Raw genomic sequence first — 20,416 nt, 5'->3', positions numbered from 1 at the left:
GGCCAAAAAAGCAGGAACAAGCGGAAATTGTATTCGCGTCTTTTGCAGTGTCCGGATGCATGCGTTTTGATGGACGATGAGACTTATTTAAAAGAGGACTCAAAAACTCTTCCAGGTCCACAATACTTTACTGTCGTCGTTGGGGAGGATGTGAGCGATGCGGACAGGTCGATTCAAGTGGAGAAATTCGGTCGAAAGGTACTGGTAAGGCAAGCAATATGTTCCTGTGCTTTGAAGTCAACCATTTTTACACTACCGGAACTATAAATGTAGAAATCTATCGATCTGAGTGTCTTCAGAAGAGATTGCTGCCTTTATATAAGAAGCATAGTATACCTCCACTGTTTTGGCCGGATTTAGCGTCGGCTCACTATGCCAAAACCACTCTCAATTGGCTTGCGGAAAAGGGTATAAATTTCGTTGAGAAAAATATCAATCCACCAAATTACCCTCAGCTTCGACCCATCGAACGTTACTGGGAAATCGTGAAAAGGGTCTTCAAGAAGACTGGTAAGGCAGCTGGGAACATGCAGGAGTTCAAAAAAATTTGGGATCAAGCGTCCAAAAAATGCGATGCAACACTTGTCCGGAACTTGATGTCGATCAAAAGTTCGAAAATTCGTGAAGGAATATCTCAAATTTCATCCGGTTTTCATTATGCTCAAGTTTAACCTCGTACAATAGAGGATCAATTTTTAGTTTGAATAAAATATCGTTTTTTATCATAATTTGAAAGAAAAATGTGTGGATAGCTTATTTTCGATACACTCCTTATTTTCAATAGACAGCCGTAATACTGGCAAGATATTACTAATAAAATATCATCTTCACAGTCTAAACTATATTTACATACGTTCTAGTGAAGCACGGTTGCAAAAAATATTTGCACGGTTGTAAACTTCACGCGCTCGCCCTAAACTTAGCGTTCAACCCGAAGAAAAATAGATCCATTGATCAAACATTCCCCGAATAATCGACGGAGTTTACTCTAACCCGGATTTTTGTAAAAAGACATATAATAAGACATTGCAAATAGGAAAGAGTGAAATATCTCTAAGAAACGATCTCATCAGTATCATGCTTCTCCTATTCACATTGCTGTAAACAACGCTGGATGACACACCAATACTGAAAAAATAAAATAAAATAAACACTAACGAATAGGTTTGTCGTAAATTAATTTTCGATTTTCAGCTTGAAGCACACGATTGGCTTGTAAATTTTGGTACATTCCATGTAAATCTTATAACATCGACAATGATATGTAGATGGCGCTTCGATCGGTTGACATCGTTTAATGTTGGGTGGTAAATTCGCAGTATTCGTCGCTTGAATATTCTTTAGTTTCACTCAGTTATTTAACTGTTTCGATCAATTACTTTACAATAATTTCATTGATGAACATTGAAATTAAGCTTTTTTGAGAGGCACTAAGGCACTGCGATTTTTACAAACTTAAATCCATATGAACACTCTTGGGTTACATACAAATTCGTGCAAATGATTATTCGGAATCAAATATCACGTTCTGCAATGTGCAAACCAAGGCCTTATGATCTAAGAAAATTGTCATTGAATTTGATTTCTGGTTCAGAAATTACAGAGTGAAAACAATTTCAATTTCAATTTCAGGCTTGTTTTGGAAGAACCGGTTAAGTTTTTGTCCGGTTTTTGCATTCAAAGTTTTTTTTTGTCTGGTTCTTGCAAGAAAAGGATGTTTTTTTTGCTATTCTTGTATTGCAAAATCCAAATACGGTTTTCGTTCTAAATGTTTTTATCCGTTTTTTTTTGTATTTAAAAATATTTAAACGGGTTTTCCAAACAAAGTTGCACTAATCCGATTTTTGAATTCAGTTTTTTTACCTTTTTTACCTTTTTTTTATAAATATAAAAAATAGGTATAGAATTCGCTCAAACTTTAGAAAAATTTTCCGAGGCCCGGAGGGCCGAATGTTATATACCAATCGATTTAGCTCGACGAACTGAGCAAATGTCCATGTGTGTGTGTGTGTGTGTGTGTGTGTGTGTGTGTGTGTGTGTGTGTGTGTGTGTGTGTGTGTGTGTGTGTGTGTGTGTGTGTGTGTGTGTGTGTGTGTGTGTGTGTGTGTGTGTGTGTGTGTGTTGTCAACTAAGAGGTCGAGATCTCAGAGATGGCTGGACCGATTTTGATCAAACTAGTCCCAAATGAAAGGTCTCCCCGTCATCCAAAACGCTATTGAATGGTTTGGAGATCGGATGTTTACTTTTTGAGTTATACGAAGTTTTATGTCAACATTTTCAGTTTTTTGACAGTATCTGTCACAATTGACCTTGAAAACAGAATATATTTTTGGACTTAGACTCGGCACGGTAATACCTATCCAACAAACCATAGATTGTTAAAATCCGTCCATTTTTAACGGAGATATCGAAATTTTTGTGTAAGCGACTTTTTCCCCTATTCCAGCAGTAGAAGTTTTGAGCGCTGTCTGGCAAAGATATGCTTGGGAGCAACAAAAACACGATTTTTTATACTGTCACATACATTTGTTTCTAAGTACCCAAAAGACTGTGTACAGCATGATATTTTGCCTCGGACCGATTTTAGCACGGTTCGTTTTTAGCAACATAATCCTTCGAATATGACATATGTAAACCAGATGATGGAAGAATTTTCGAGTTGAAAGCAATTGCATAATTATATTGATTTAAACTACTTACAGCAATAAATGCTGGAAGAACATAATAGCCTTGTACCATTCGAATCAGTTCGTCGAGATCAGCAAATGCGTGTGTGACAAATAATTTCACTCATTTTTTTTGGAGATGACTCAACCGTTTTCTACAAACTCAGATTCATATGAAAAGTCGTATACTCCCAAACAAGGTTCCTGAATTATGTTAGGTTCCGGAACTACAAGATGATATGTGAAACGAAATTAAAACAGTGTAACTCATTTTTCTCGTAGATATCTGAGCCGATCTAAGATTCAAATGAATACTAAGCGTCATTTAAGATTCAAATGAAAAGTTTTAAGATTCTATAAAACATCTTGTTTTTCAGTCAGATCCAACTTCCGGTTTCGGAGATACAGGGTGATGATTATAAAAATGTCTATTTCACATAAATTAATCAGGTTTATCGGGTTGGCAGATTTGGATAGTCGATAACCAAATAAACTTATTTCATTTTTGGTTGTATTCAGTTTTCGTTTCGGAAGGCACCCAAAAATTTAATTCGCACTACGATTCCTCAAATTGATTTTCAAACATTTTGAAACAAACCTAAACTATACAGCTACTCAGGTGAATTTATCTGACTTCGGCCATACCGATTTTTGAATTCCGGTTCCTGTATCGAATCGTTTCTCAAAGCTCAATCGTTTTCTCAAAAAAAAGCCAAATCGAATTTCAGAAACAAAAGTTCAAATTAAAATAAATCCAATTTTATACAATTCTGACTTCCGATTCTGCAATTATAGGATGATGAATTTTTAAAATTCAAAGCGTAATAGAAGATGACAATCCCGAAAAGCTTTAAAGATGGACTCAAAAATATCTGGAAGTACCTTAAATTACCGTAAACTCTACAGTGGAAATTACTTCGACATATCATGGAATGTTTAATCGATTGTTACACTTTTAGATTCAAATTCGATCCGATTTGCAGTTTCGACATCACACAGTAATGAGTGATTAAAATCGCAAATTGCCACTTAAAACGACGGACATTAAAATAATGTCATGAAAACCGAAACACCGAAGAATATTCATGCAAAAACACATGCGGATTGACAAAAAAAAGGTATCATCTCACTGATAGGTGGATTAAGCACGTTTTTTACAAAGGGTTTAACTTTGTAAGTGTTCTCCGCTAAGCATCAGAAATATTTTTTGACCATATATATGGGGTGCAGCATACCATGCCTACCCCCATAAATCTGGTGTCTTATGGTATAGTGTGTTTGAAAGAGTTAGACAAAAAAAACTTAAAATTGCAATTCTTAAATAGGGTAAGGGCTCCCTATTTCATCTCATTTGTAAGGACGTCGCCTTCAAACCTCGATTTAGCCACTAAAATCACTATAACTATTTCATATTACTGCTTCATTCTCCTTGCTCCACATTGAGATTTGATTCACATTCCTTGGAAATTAAAATAGTGTTCATAAAACAGCAAAAAACACTTATGAAATGTTCACTACTCTGCTCCTAATTTCATCTCAATGGATTTTTATCCATCCTATCGTTGATCCTTTATTCATCCTATAAATTAGCAATGGCGACAGCAATCAAAACGAAATATTCCACTATTACACTCTCAGGTTCAAAATGTCAGAATTCTTCTTAAAAACGGCCTAATGTCAACTATGAGACAATATACGATATTTTTAGAACCAGTTTGAAATCATTTCAACGTTTAAAAATTTTTCAGTCGTTTCCGTTACCTTTCGCTTTAAATTTAAAATTTTACTGAAAAGTTAATTTGGTGAACTTTTAATAAAAACAAAACTGTGATTGTTACTATTTATTCATTAGCCCTTCTTAAAACAAACTGTAGAGCCAGAGATGCCATTTATACAGATTTATATGTATTGTATAGATTTTTGCGTTCGCATACTGGTTTAACTCAAAGTACCGATTTTCTAAAGATTTCCTAAATTTAATACAGATTTGTACAGGTTCATAGAAAGAAAGAAGTAAAAAATTAGACTTTTCTCTCTGAGTATCTATTAGTATTTGATTGCAGTGATTCTTTAAAAGTTTATATCAACGGACAAATCACATGTTAAAGTGGAAATCTTTTATGTAGATAATTGATTATGAACACTGACAAACATTTATATTAAAATTTGGAACCAATTTGAACTATTTGAAGCCAGATATTTTCATAGAATATGTATTACATTGCATAGAAAGTCTATATCTGGTCTATCTGTTTTCACTAATAAAATGATGTTAACAGATTTTATTAGTGAAAACAGATTTAACATAATTTTATTAGTGAAAACAGATAGACCAGATATAGAGTTTCTATGCAACGTAATACATATTTTCTATGAAAATATCTGGCATCTCTGTGCACAGCCGATGAAACACACACACTTCACAGCGTTATGTTGACGTATAGCGGAATGAAACCAGTTATTTCATTAGTATTCAACATGCTCTTCCTGGTAATATTCGAAGCCAAAACAGTTTTATTGAAATATTAGTATCAATAATATAATTAAACTAATGTCACGGATACCAAAAAACATACTTTTTGATGAGATTTTGAAGAAGAAAAACAATTTTTGTTTTGTAACATTATGAGATAACTTGGCAACTTTGCGAAACCAAATGAGATGAAAACAAAGCGCAATCAAGTCAACTAAGTGAAAAACTTTCATCTCATATTTTTAAAGACTTTTATTGTTTGTCGGGTAGTTTTTGAAGTATTAAATCGTTAATTAAACAAGTAGCAAGTGAACATTACTAGATATGAAGTCATCCAGCATTCAATGGTAGTGTAATTGTGCGAAAAAGTGATCATGTTTTGAGACGAATCGATTAGTAGATAATCAGAAACATGACGAACTGTAAATCTTGAGACGAAAATGTGTCCTAAATTGAAAAGTGAGTTTATTTTAAATGAAAAAAACGATAACCGAAAAACTTAAAACCATTTCTTTCAATAGGAAAGTGTGACAATAGCTTTTATAATCATTTTGAAACATTTCACAGTTTGGTTCAGGTAGGTTTTAAAATATTATTCATGTTCAAACTAATGAGGTGAAGGGATGAGATGGAAATAGGAGCTCAGATGAAATAGGGAGCCGTTACCCTATATAAATTTCATTAGCTATAAGTCATATTGCACTAGAACCACGAAAAGTAGTTCACAAGTTGAGCTTCGAAATTCAATGCTATCAAATTTGATCATCCCTAGGCAAGTGACTAATATTAATTTCAGCAAAATTATTCTTGAAATGCTGCAAGACGGCACAGCAAGTGCGGTATTTTCTACCAAGTGGATGAAGGGGGAATAACGTTTCACCAAAAGCGAGTGGGTGGTATCATAACGGGCGAGGAAAGGGGTGTGGTAAGATGACAAGGAGTAGGAGGACGAGGCAAACACGGATCAAGGCGAAGTAAGTGTTGTGGAATGAAAGATTAACTCCTGCAAAGTCGTCGGTATCGTACCGTGCTGGGGCATACCCACTTACCGCCTATCACCAGCACCAAGAGGAAGCCGTAATATCTTGGTCGTAATGCGTCAGGATAACAATGAATGGTGGATAATATTAGCATTCGAGGGAAGGGGGAAACAGAAACGGGGATATGCTGACAGAAGGTAGGTATTAATACTACCATATGTGTACACACGTGTCAGAATTAAATATGTTCCAGTCTGCAGATGACACGCAAAGTTTAGGTTCTTTTCATTAAATTCTAGCTTGAAATTGTGGTAAGGATGCGTAACAAACAAATACAAACTAGTATGTTTATTTTTGGTATGTTTGATTCGAAAAACCCCAAAATCAATGATCGAATAATGAATCAAATTTTCTTGTCAACACTACTCAGAACATTGATTGTGTTATTGAGACGGCAGCATGAGCCGTAGAACAAACACAAACGCAGGAGCGTATTTGCACACCAACATCCGTCGCCTAATGGGAAATCCATAAATATGGTTCCCTTTCTTAAATCTTTCCACACGCGACGCCAGCGAACGCAAATCGTGTAGCCGTCCGTCACTACTGCTAACACGCTGGACTGACAGTCACTCACTTTCTCTCTTTCTCTCTCTCCCTCTCGGTAGCTTCACTAGCACTGTTACAAATTGGAAAATGAGTGACTTCCCACTCAGTGACAGAAAGGCTACGCAGTGTCTACAATAGGAGTCGTGTGGGCTAGACCAGTGTTGCTGCTCACACGGACGTGGTGGTTTCCTAGCAACACTGGAGCAATGAAGTGAACGAAGCACATGTTTTCGGTTCGCCTACTGAGCACTTCTTGTTCGGAGTACCGTAGTCCGTAGCAAACGTCAAAGGATGTAAATGTTTTGTTACTCCTATTCCTTGGTCCACTGTCCTTGCTTCTATCGGAATTCAAACTGCTAGCGCGTGTGAGTGGTATTTTTTTTCTTTTGCTTCGTGTTCTCTGAGTGACTCGTGTACTTGTAACGATTGGATGATGGTGATGTTGACGTTCTAACTTGGATGCTGCTTTCTCTTTGATCTCAGTTCGTCCTCGTCGTTGACACTTTCACATCCCCGTTTAGTCTGCCTTCTATTTTTGCATCTGTATAAGTGCGGGTTGCCTATATTTTGTGTGGTCCTGATATCCTGCGCCTCGACAGGATTGCAAAATTGATATAGACAAACTCACCCGTCGGTAGTGGGTAAAAGAGTGTTGTCGACACTCGTCTGCCGTCAGTCAGTCAGGAGACAGTGGCGAGATTTCGACGGTCGGGTTTTTTCCCCCCGAAAATTTTTGCTTACACCAAACGGAGCCAAGTTGTGTCCTTTTTCCAGTTCGGGGTGCGGATCCTCCGGTGTATCCGATTTCTCTTAGTGTGTGAGTTCATTTTTCTTACTCAATCGCGGCGTTGATGCCAATCAATCAATTATTTTTTCCAGACGAAATCAGTGCTCGATTATTTTTGGGAAAAGAATTCCAACTAAACGTAAATATTTTCTTTCTGCTCGACTATTTACAGATGGTGCAAGGTGTGCAAGCAAATGGATTATAGTTCCTGTTCAGTGATGTGCCAGTGATAGTGTGTAATTCGAGGAAGAGTATAACCAAATTCCAAAAAAGATTCAAGTCTGAGAAACAAAGTCAGTGCATCTTTCAACGTCCGCTACCAGCCTGGGTTCCCTCAACCTCAAATAGAAATCGTATGCTGTTATGGAATGCTGCTAAGCCGTAAGTGTTTTGCTCAATATCTATTACAAACAAGAAACACAGTGTCTGGTGAATACGTGGTTAAGGAGAGCGGAAATTCGCCGCCATTTGTGCAATTAGGTTTTATTTGTTTTCCTTTGGAAAACGCTACTCTCACCTGACAGTGCCCCAAAGCGTAATGTACACACATTTGCAAGGGTATTCACGCGGACAGATTGCGCTTGTTTGCTGGGGGGGTGGAGTGACAACACCTGCTCTGACAGGATTTAGATTTGGGCTCATTCATGTTTTAGTGGGACTGTTTTATTATTACATGCGGAGGGTTTGACACGTTCAAATCCTCCCGTTGCCAGGCTACTTGGATTACCGGTGATTTTTGTGGGCCGGCTAAAAAAAGTGGTCTATTTGAAGAAAATTCCTTTAGTTCGAAAACAAAGTTAAACATAGAATTTAAACTAGAAACTGTTTTCTCAAATTAAACGGCGTTATTGGTTTCTGGAATGTTTGCTAACTATCTTAACAGTCATTAGAGCAATTTCAGACATGGCTAACAAGTCATTATATTTCGCATACTTCGATTTGGAGGTAACTTTGCCAATGCTGTTTTGGCGCTCCGTCTTGACAAGACTGAAAACAAATCGTTAACAGCTTTAATTCTTGTGTCATTTTACACGACGAAAAATCCCTGTTATTTAAAACAATAAAACAATAAAATTAGTGTCCATCAACCAAACAAAAGGTGCTGTATTAAACTAATATATCGCTGATTTGAACAAAATATGCTTGCTTTAAACTAGAATATGATTGTTCCAAACAAATGTTGGTTTCGAAAAACATTGATTAAATCAAACCTGAATTGTTATTGTCATTATTGCCGTTTTCATTGAAAAACACTGGTGGCATGAATTGCTCTGACTTTGCACTTTCGAGCAGAAATGCAATATTTTGACGGTGTTTCATTGCCATTTCTGCTCGAAAGTGCAAAACCAGGGCACCAGTGTTTCTCAATGAAAAACGCCATATATCAGCAACAAATAATCGTTGGATTTACCCGGAACATATTAAATTTCACAATATTTTTTTTCTGCGTTTGGTTTGAATGAATGAGAACTTATCAACTCATCATATTTTGGACCACCTCGTCTTCATGTCTTTCGTATTCGGAGTTACCTGGGTCAATTGCCTAATATTGCTCAATTGGGCAGTACAGTAGGACTCTTCACTATACTGCATGAAATGAAAAGTCCCGGACCTCTCACAGAAAAGACGTGAATAGTTTCAAACCGTGTATATTTTTGTTGAGAACAAGCCTCTAGATAGCCCAATACCAAATTTCATGACAATCTATCCATTAGTAGTGTTTGAATAATAGCTGATCGTGTCAGACGAGTTCTACTTTTCATCAAGCTATGGAAAAATACGCGTTTCGTATCCTGATAAAACAGCAACGGTGAAATTGAATGATTTGCGATACGGATTGGTCCACCACCCCCCGTATTCTCTAGATCTGGCCCTTAGCGACTATTATCTAATTCCAAACCTGAAAAGATGCTTGAAGGGCTTGACAATTTTTTTTTCTTTATCGTGTAAAGAATAAAAACTTCCCTTATAAATGAAATTACGTGATACAAAATAAACGAGTGAATAGGATTTAGACAAAATTCATTGCATTGACATATTCTTAACAGTTGTTATAAAATAATTTTAAATCACCAAATAAAGGTCAACAGAATTCACGCGCGTCTTGATTCTGTATAATTTCCGCTTTATTATTTTAATTATTTATTAAAATTATTAATTGGTTATATTGGTTGATCTGGGCAGCAGGCTACCGAGAAAAATATTAATTTATTGTTTAAAATATTAACATCAAGTGTTTTTTTTTTAGAATGTATTCAATATACCGATATATGTTATCTCTGTTATTAGTTTTGTAATATCAACGGATTTGCGCAATAGTTGATTTTTATCCTTCAATTTATAATCCTAAAAGATAATCAATAATATGGAAGAAGAAAACATTCCAAGTAAAACTTTTCTCCGAAGCAAGACTGAAATTGATAGGTTGAATGAAAATATAATTTGGTACTGTCCGGAAAAAGATAATAGGTACTATCAATCTCCTAGTGGACCCCAGCCCCTTATTTTTTTTTCAAAAAGGTATTGTCGAAAAATAACAAAGCCTACACAAAAAAGTGTTACAATAGTGATTTTCACGAGATCAGTCAAATTGTTGAATAAAAATACCGAAAAACTTTCTTATCCAATCGCACACAGAAAAAAATTAACTAAAAATTTAAAATCGGTTTACAGACAAATTGCAACATGGGCTGCTTCAAGGAAAAAAAGTTTGTCTAACAAAAACTTTTTCTTTTCGCAACTGATTTTTTACAGTGCTTCACATCGAAAATTAAACTAAACTGAAAGTCATTATTGTACAAGAATCCAATGAAACTTAATATGTTTAATTAATTAATATCACAAAATACTTTATCGTTGGTGGCCCAATATTTGCAAAAAACATCAGTAATGGTCAAGCAAAAGTTTTAGTTAGAAACACTTTTTTTCTTGAAAATTGCCGTCTTAAAATCATCATAATCTACTATGGGACAAAATTTCAATAAATTCGAAAATGATGTTTTTTTTTGGAAATTGACTTTGAAGTTTGAAAATCGGGTTTTTTTAGCCGAAAATTGTGTTATATAAACTTTGTTGTACCAAAATTTATCTAGACTATCTTCTGAAAAGGACCACTTTTTTTTTAAATAATTAAAGTAGAAAAATGACCAATCGCACAAAAATTTGTTGTGCTAATGATGTTCACAAAATTAGTCTGATTTTCGAAAAAAAATACTAATCGAATCCCTCAACGATAAAAAAAACTATCTTAAAAATGTTACGTCAAATTACAAAAAAAAACACAATTTTTTTTATTAAATTTTGTTGTTTTATTGATTTTTTTCGGTAAAAAATTTCTCACCGGGCCTATCTTGGGACAGAATTGTATCAAAATCAAAAATAGAGTTTTTAATAAAATCGATTTTAAATTTTTATAGTCTATTTTTTTCTTGTTAAACTAGAAAAGTTTCATTGGGAAATTTAACTGATTTTGTTAAATTCACTACAACATTTTGTTTGTAGAATTTTTTATTTTATTGTACCTATTCAAATAAAAAAATTTAAGAGTGTTCTACACTTTTCAAAAGACAGACTGTCTAAATTTCAGAAAAAAAAACAAAATATGCAAAGTGGTTTTTTGTGACAAAGTCTACTTGTCCATGTAGTAGATGACGCTAAATCGTATTCGCAGGGGGCAGCAAGCTGTCTGGACTTGTAGACTTTGTCCCAAAATGTTATTGTTCATACATTGTTTTTCCAAAATTGATCCAGACTGTCTTTCGAAAAGGGAAAAACTTTTTTGAACAATTTTTTTCCAAAAAGTTACTATCGAAAACTGACAAAGTCTACAAAAAAGTTTTATACTAGTGATTTTCAAAAAATCAGTCAATTTATCTAATATAAATACAGAAAAATCCTTATTCAGTCCTACACTGAACAAAATTTACTCTCAAAATTTAAAATCGATTCACCCAAAAAATTTATTTTATGCCAAATTTCTTGCATATACATGAAACGTTGAGATATGGTGTACTCTTGAAAAAATTTAAAAAAATGTTGAGATCGCGTAGCTTCTGAAATCCGCGTAGTAAAATAATCACAAAAATGAAGAAATTTTGTTTTTGATGCCAAAAGTTTAAGAAACTCACGAAACGTGGAGATATGGTGTTGTCCTAAAAAAAATTTAGAAAAAAACTTTTTGGGACTCAATTTTCAAGAGTTTTCTTAAATCAATCTTTTGTTTTAGAAATGCATGAAACGAGATCTGGTGAAAACTAAAATAAGATTTTTTTGAAAAAAATCGAAACTTTTATAACTGTCTGAGAGTTAGAGTCTTGGGACAAAATTTTATCAACCTCAAAAGATTTTTTTCTGTAAATGGAGGATAAATTTTTGAAGTCAATTTTTTCAGTGTAAGACTAGATAAGTATTTTTTGCAGTTTGTTTTCCAATGAAAGGAAAATTTTACTAATTTTGTAAATTCACTACAATACTTTTTTGTAGAATTTGCCATTTTTGACAATAAGTAGTGTATCGAAAATAAGCTATCCACAAATTTTTCTTTAAATATATGATAAAACACGATATTTCATTCAAACAAAAATTGATCCTTTATTGTACGAGGTTAAACTTGAGCATAAAGAAAACCGGATGAAATTTAAGTTATTCCTTCACGAGTTTTTGAACTTTTGATCGAACACTCTTCATCAAGTTCCGGACAAGTGTTGCATCGCATTTTTTGAGCCCAAATTTGTTTGAACTCCTGAACTTCCCAGCTGCCTAACCAGAAGACCTTCAAGATTGCCCAGTAACGTTCGATGGTCGAAGCTGAGAGCAATTTGGTGGATTGATATTCTTCTCTACGAAATTTATACCTTTTTCCGCAAGCCAATTGAGAGTGGTTTCGGCATAATCAGCCAACGCTAAATCCGGCCAAAACAGTGGAGGTGTACTATGCTTCTTATATAAAGGCAGCAATCTCTTCTGGAGGCACTTAGATCGATAGATTTCTGCATTTAGAGTTCCGGTAGTGTAAAAAATGGTTGACTTGAAACCACAGGAACATATTGCTCGCCATACCAGTACCTTTCGACCGAATTTCTCCACTTGAATTGACCTGTCAGCATCGCTCATATCCTCCCCAACGACGACAGTAAAGTATTGTGGACCTGGAAGGGTTTTTGAGTCCTCTTTTAAATAAGTCTCATCGTCCATCAAAACGCATGCATCCGGACCCTGCAAAATACGCGAATACAATTTTCGGGCCCTTGTTGCTGCTTGCTTCTTCTGTTTTACACTTTGTTCCGAGATTTTCTGCTTTTTAGGTGATTTCGCCTCTCGATACGCTGGACCATTCCGACACTCGTTTCTGCTGTTTTGGCAAAATCACGTATTGACATTGATTCGTTCTTCATGACTAGAGATACAACTTTCTGGTGCAGTTTCGGGTTGGAAGAACCGGGGTTTCTGCCTCTTCCTGGTAGCTCATCCTAAGAATAATGTTCCCCAAACTTATTAATTATGTTTTTAACACTGACATGATGAATTCCAAACCGCTTCGCCAATTTTTGCATAGTAATACCCTTCTCACTTAGCCATGTATCCAGAAGTTTAATTTCCACTTTCTTTTCAATACGTCTCATATTTTTTGCCTTTTTATTATGATAATTTCTGACACTAATTTGAGCTCACCTTTCGCATCAATTTATTCAAATTGATTCGAGGATTTCACAAAAGCATGCTTCATTTTTTTGTCACATATTCGTCACCATTTCTCAAACCAAGCGCTTGACATTTGCGTTACCTTTTTGTATGAGTAAAGCAATACTAATCTAAAAAATTACCTAATCTTGAGTTTAAAGTTATACAACTTTACGTTGAACACAGTTTACCTAATTTTAGCTTATTGAACGAAACGGAAGTGACAGCCATTTGATCTTCGAATTTGATTGGTAGCTTTCAAACAAGCTTGTTAAAATCGGTTCAGCAATCTCTGAGAAAATTGAGCGGTAAGAAAACAACGCATTTTGTCGGTTGCGTCACTTATACCATTATATTTCCGGAATCGGAAATAACAGCCGTTTTATCTTCGAACTTGATCCACAATTCAATAGTGACTTACAAACGAGCCTAGACTTGTTGAAATCGATTTAACCATCTATGAGAAAATCGAGCGGTAAGAAAATCACACATACACACAGTCATTTTCCGATCTCAGCGGGCTGAGTCGAATGATATAAAACACTATGCGTCTCCTAGGCTACGTTCGAAAGTCGATTTTTCCACCAATTCTAATATCTTTCTATAGAGAAAGGCAAAAATGCTTCATAACGTTTAGCTCTTTTCAAATGACAGCCTAGACAAATTTCGGAAAAACAAAATATGCAAAGTGGCTTTTTGTGACAAAGTCTACTTGTCCAGAAAGTTTCATTCCAATCTGAGAGGGTGCTGCGAAGATTTGTTCGAGTTGACGCAAAATTCGTCTATAGTGGAAGATTGCCAAATCAGGCCAAAACAGTACAGGTCCATTGGGAGCTTTGATATACGGAAAAACATGCTTTTCCAGGTATTTCTGCTTGTACATTAAGAAATTCATAGTTTTACAAACAGTCATGAAAACTTTTGTTCCTCAACTACAAATTCCGTGCCAAATCATGAGTTTTTTTTTCGAATTCATTGGCGAAAGCGAATTAAAACTTTGCTAGGGGCATGTCCCGGGTTGGCGGTTCAATGCAGAGGGAGTTGGTATTACAAACCAGTTGTCTTATGTTCGAGTTCCGACCAGGATGGATTCAATACGATCGTAGTACTAGCCATGCAATGATTCTGTACGTTAGGAATAGGCTGCGAAGTCTGTTGAAACAGAGAGGCCAAACTACACCAAAGAAATGTAATGCCAGGAATTTGCTTTTTGAGGACATCATTTCTACTAATGGCTTCAAAGCTTTTCATATTCCGTCTTCACGTACGTGTCGCTGTCGATGAGGAAGCAAACTTTTAAATTTCTCGGCGGTTGAAAAACCTCAATGCAGTTATGGGTCGAGAAAGGGAAACAGTATAAAATCAAACTTGTTTCAGGTGGAATCCGTACGTCAAATAACCAGGAAGTATGTGAAGTGCTTAAGAAATACTTCTCAAGCATTGGTAGTACTCTAGCGACCAGTATCCCGAACACTATTATCGACCCCGTTAGCAATATACCTTGTAATTCTAAATCTATATTTCTGCGGTCAGCTACAGTGAACGAAATTATTCCTTTATTAATGAGTTAAATAACAAAAAAAAACTTTTGGCACTGATAATATATCGGTGAAAGCAGGCGCGTAGTCAGAGAAAATTTTCGGGGGGGGTTTTAGAACATGGTGATAAATCAACACATGTACAATTTATATCACAATGTTTCCCATGGGTTATAATTTTTTGTTTCGGGGGGGAGGGGGGGGGGGGTGGTTTGAACCCCTAAAACCCCCCCCCTGTGTACGCGCCTGGGTGAAAGCCTTGAAGAGCAATCCTACATCATTTGCTTCAAATTTATCTCAAGCGTTCAACAAAATTTTGATTATTGGAATTTATCCTGAATGTCCCAAAGTTGCCAGAGCTATTCTAATATTTAAGTCCGGCAATCCTCATGATCCCTGAAACTTCTTCTGTCAGGCTGATTGATTTCTTCAATTCCTACAACATCCTGTACAACTTTCAATATGGGTTTCGGCAAGATTGCAATACTACAACTGCAATAGTTGAGCTTATGGATAGTATCATTGAGTAGATTGATTTTAAACAGATTGTTGGGTCGTTGTTCTTGGATTCTAAGGGAAGCTTTTGAAACCCTGGACCACAACATCCTCCATCCTCAAGACGTCAAGCCGACGTGGGTGTTCCACAAGGCAGCAATATTGGGCCTCTCTTATTCTCGGTTTATATCAATGATATTGGTAACCTAAAAATGAGAGGCAGTGGCGTCTCGTCCTCATGTGCACCTCGTGCACTACAAAACCAATTAAGTCAAAAGAATTAACAATTAATTATTTTGTAGATGTTTAGAGCCAAACGATCTTCACATATCGCATTACCGTAGCCAATACGTGGAACTCTGAACTTGAGCCTTTTGCCTTGTGCATCGAAATTGCGTGTATTTACACTTATCTCATATACATCTAACTTAAAGTTTCCAGTATCTCTTGTCGCTTTTTTAGTGTCTTTTCTGTACGCATGCGTTACTGCACAGATTCAAGAAGAGAAATAATTGCTAAACTTAGCTCTGAGATTTGTTGTTCTCTCTGTCATGTTTGGCTCTGTGAGAACTTATATGGACACCTTCAGGAGAGGCTTCAGTGGCTTATGCTTATGGCAGTTGAAAACAAGTTGCTGTTTCAGTCGCAACGTCAAAGCGGTTTCATTGATAAAGTTATTAATAGATTTGCTCGACGTGCAGAGCGCCAAATTTTCCTATTGCATCGTTGATATAAATCAAGTTTGATGAAAATTTCCCATTCAAAAATATATCGTTATTTGATTGCATTGCAAAACACAATCGAATATCCGTTTCTGAATCTTGAGTTTTCACTTACAACGAACTGTTACATCTGATATCATACCACATAAGCAGTGCACAACCAGTGTGTAAGTCTTGTCACGAGACGCCACTGCTGAGAGGTATTCCTAGATTGTTTGTTTTTTACTTCTATCTTTGGTAAATTTGTATTTTTCTTCTATCAAATATTAATTTTTCGCTGCTGGTCAACGCTTCGAAAGTTTCGTCTTCAGGGCAGAACCCCCCAAGTCTCCAAAAGCTAGAGCAAAAATATATTAATTATGGAATAGAAAGAATGTAATGAAATTGACCAGACATTTCTTGGAATCCATTCAACACTGATATTGTTTGTATTTGAAACATGCAATGAATGAGCAACCCAAAAATAATGTCTTGAATGTCTGATGAGAAACATTTCTAGCATCAATTGCAATATTTTGTTGTGTAAATTTATCAAATCTAATGCTGAGTGATTCAAACAAATCTCATCTCACTGTTAGGTGACCAACGCACGTTTTTGTAAGAATAATAAATAGAGAAAACCTCACTTGAAACGTTCATGAGAATCTTGCAATGCTATCATGAAGTATGGTTCGAAATTTTTTTGATGATACTTATCGGATAAGCAATCTACTTCGCTTGAGTGTATCTTTTTCCAATACGTCATCTTTTCTGTTAGTTTTTCATTCATTTGGCTTCTCCAATATATGTTTCCGCTCAGTCATTTGAAAAAACTGAATTCACTTCAGACTTGAGCTATTTTGTTCCTTCAAAATTATTCAAATTCAAATTCAAACTGTGTTTAAAACATAATTGAAATAGCCAGCACAATAAATAAGTCTAAGCTCAGACTATATTCGCATGATTTTCATGTACTTAGCTTTTGACCTATGACCTATGGCATGAGTTTTATTTTCGACCTCGCGAGTAATTAAGAAAACTTTTAAGGCGCAGAAATGCGCAGGGAATTTTCGAAAAGTAGAGAGAGAACGCGTTCGAAATCGCGTCCACTGCGACACTGCACAATAAATGCTGAAATATCATAGAACAATAGTAATAATCTCAATGGATTTTTATTCATCCTATCGTTGGTCCTTTATTCATCTTATTAATTAGCAATGGAGACGGCAATCAAAACAAAACATTACACTATTACACTCAGGTTCAAAATGTCAGAATTTTTCTTAAAAAGGGCCTGATGCCAACTATAAGACAACACACGATACTTTTAGAACCAGTTTGGATTTATTATTAGCGTCCGTACATGGAGCTTTGTCAGCACTGCAGCTAAGTTATGAACATGTATGGCACAGATATTTTGCTTCTTCAATGCAACCGTTCTGTAAATTCATGTTGACGTTGTACCGCCGATCAGAGGTTACATTCAACGGATACATTTTTCCTCACTCACTCTCCTTTATTCGTATTGAAAATTTCACTGTTTATTTTGCTTTGGTTCCTAGAATATAAGATATTATGATTGATGATTACTACTTACGTGAACTAATTTTATCCATATTTGAGAAATTGTTACAGCTCAAAGCATAAACAATTCTTTTTTCTTCTATTGTTGAATTTTAATTGTTCCGAAACGCAGTACGAAAATGTGACAGTTAGTCCAAACAGTAAATAGGATGTTTAACGTATCGTTCCGGAAAGATACTTCATAGGATTAGCATTTAAAACACAAAATGCAGAGCCAGAGATGCCATTTATACAGATTTATCTGTATTATAAAGATTTTCATATTTGTGTACTGATTTAATACAGATTACCTAATTCAACCCCCCAAAAGCCCTTAAGACCATATTTGAGTTTTACAAAAAGTATCGATTCTCATCGAATTAGATAAATATTGTCATAACCCCTTCTGTTAATGACACTTGCTACGCTCTCTCCCCTATAAAAATACCCTTATGACCAACTCCGAAGAGCAAGAAGTACCTGTACCAAGTTTCATTGAAATCCTTGCAGTAGTTTCGGAGTTATGTCGTTACATACATTACCCCCCCCCCCCCCCTTTTTAGAGACCCTTTCTATATCCTTCTTTCCTATTATCATATGTTCGAGCCCCGACCTGGAAGGGTTCTTAAAGCTTGCTTCAGATAGAATTGGAACAAAGACAATTGCCTGTATTTCAGTTATTAATTATTGAATTCAAGATTTTTTTTATACAACTGTAGTGTTTTTTTTCATACTTTTAAGAAAAAATACGGATAAAATTATTCGTCACGGTTTCGAAGGAATTCTCGATTTTTTCCTGTAACACGGCTCATTAGGCGGCGCACACCTTCTTCGTTCATCGTTTTAGCTATCTTATTCCACCAGGTCGTCATCTGATTAATGTCTTTGACAACTTTTCCCTTTGCCTTGAGTCTCCTCCTCATGATTGCCCAATATTTCTCAATAGGGCGAAACTAGGGGCAGTTGGGTGGGTTAAGGTTTTTCGGAACAAACTGGACCCCTTTCTCTGCATACCATTCTTGGACGACTTGCTGTAATGACAGCTTGCCAAATCTGGCCAAAACATTACGGGATGGTCGTGGGATCGAATGAACGGCAAAATTCGTTTTTGGAGACACTCTTTTTTGTATAGTTCCGATGTCATTGTTTTATTTGTAACGAATACTTTGTTTTTTTTTTGCCACAGCTGCAAATGCCCTGCCAAATCATTTTTTTTTGCAAATTTGTCGGCAAAAACAAATTTAAATTTGCCTGGAACATCCCCCCGAGCCGTTGCCAAGTAAAATTTTTGACCTGGGATTTTCCCGAAGTCAGCCTTGACATAGGTTTCATCGTCCATCAGAAGACACCCGTCGAACTTGGTCAGCACCTGGTCATATAGTTTCCGAGCACGAATTTTGACCACACTATTCTGTGTCATGGTCCGATTTGGCTGTTTGCTAGCTCGATACGACTTGATTCCTTCCCGGAGTCGAGTTCTCCTCACGGTACTATGGGCAGCACCGAATTTTCTGTCCAAATCACGGTCCGATAAATTGAGATTCCTCTTAATCGTCTTCAAAATCTTACCACGCAGTTTCCGGACGATTGGCTTGAGGCTTCCGAATCGTCGTCAATGTTTCCTTATACCATTTGATAACGCGCCATACGGTATTTCTGGGCAATTTCAGCTGTTTAGCTAGCCTAGATGCAGACCACAATGGTTTTTCTAAATAACTGTGCACCATTTTTTCCCTTCTCTCGGCTTCCATGTTGATTGTTTACAAAGTACAGTCGATTTGTGGAATGTCAAAAATCATACGTGAAGCTGACAAAATTCCCGTCACGTGGGCGCCTAGAACTTCTAAATCCGTCCACCAGGAGCGCCATAAGATGAGCAAAAGCTTGTTCCAATTCTAAATGAAGCAAGCTTTAAATCAAAAAGCGAGTTTATTTTTAATGAAAACAGTGATCGCTGAAGGTTTTTAAACTATTTTTTTCAATTGGAAAGTGTGGAACCTTGAATAAATGTTTTAAAACGTTCCACAGTTTTGTTCAGGTACGTTGAACGATATGATTAATGTTCAAAGTTATGAGATGAAGGAATGAGATGGAAATCGGAGCTGAGATGAAATAGGGAACCTGCTTGAATTTAAAAAAATTAACAAAAGTTGTCGTTTTTTAATGAGTTTTTTTCACCCACACTGACGAACCACCCATGCAACATCAATCACTGTAACCCATGAGCCGGCAGACAAAATTTGACAGCTCTATCAATCGAACTCTAACCGTGATGGCAAATACAGTGAAACAACTCCGTTCAGAAGTGTGCGCGTTCAAAGAATTGAAAAAAAAAATATCAAAAGCAATTATCTGTCTTAGCTTGCGTAAAATCTCTGCCAACCTTAATGTATACTCAATTTGAAGAGACGCAATCATGGAAATCCAACATTTTCTTCGTGCGCGTATGAATCTAAAACAAAATGCACACGAAATATTGATCAGGGGCAATCCGCAGCAGAACGTGTCGAGAAACATTCTTCAGGACTATATAATGCATCCCGGGAAATGATTCATTGATTCAGTGTGTTGGGGAGAATTGCAGAAATGAATGGATTATTGCCAGCGACGTGACGAAATGAAAATTATCTTCGGGAATTAATCGAAGAAATGTGCTTCTCTGTAGCATGCGAACGTGAATTAATTTACTATTTACAAATGAGATATCAGGATGAAATGGTAGGTTAGGAAATTGCATACCGGCATTTTAATTTTCAATTCAACATGATTCATTTGTTTTAATTAAACACATGCGTGATTCGTATCTCCCGAAAAGTACAACCCTTTTATATCCCGGCAAATCCTTCAGCGTGACAAGCAATAAAAGAATCTATCTGCAATTTTCTCGCCTTCTCCGGAGCGAACGCCATATGTGCACATTTTCAC

At 36.1% G+C, this 20,416-nt stretch overlaps 1 protein-coding gene across 3 annotated transcripts in view; it reads left to right on the top strand.

Moving 5' to 3' along the window:
- The window catches only part of LOC131439073 (homeobox protein homothorax-like), a 158,194-nt gene that overhangs the window by 19,797 nt on the left and 117,981 nt on the right, over positions 1–20,416 (top strand). For 2 of the 3 annotated variants that reach the window (XM_058609623.1, XM_058609621.1), the window contains exons 1-2: positions 7,209–7,545; positions 7,688–7,896. The gene's annotated coding sequence lies outside the window, so the exon portion shown is untranslated. Of the gene's footprint in view, positions 1–7,208; positions 7,546–7,687; positions 7,897–20,416 lie in introns of those variants that run through there. The other variant, XM_058609622.1, reaches the window with a different exon arrangement.

The sequence above is a fragment of the Malaya genurostris genome, chromosome 3 (genome assembly GCF_030247185.1).
Source record: "Malaya genurostris strain Urasoe2022 chromosome 3, Malgen_1.1, whole genome shotgun sequence".
NCBI classification, from domain to species: domain Eukaryota; kingdom Metazoa; phylum Arthropoda; class Insecta; order Diptera; family Culicidae; genus Malaya; species Malaya genurostris.
This window is presented reverse-complemented; position numbering and strand designations above follow the sequence as displayed.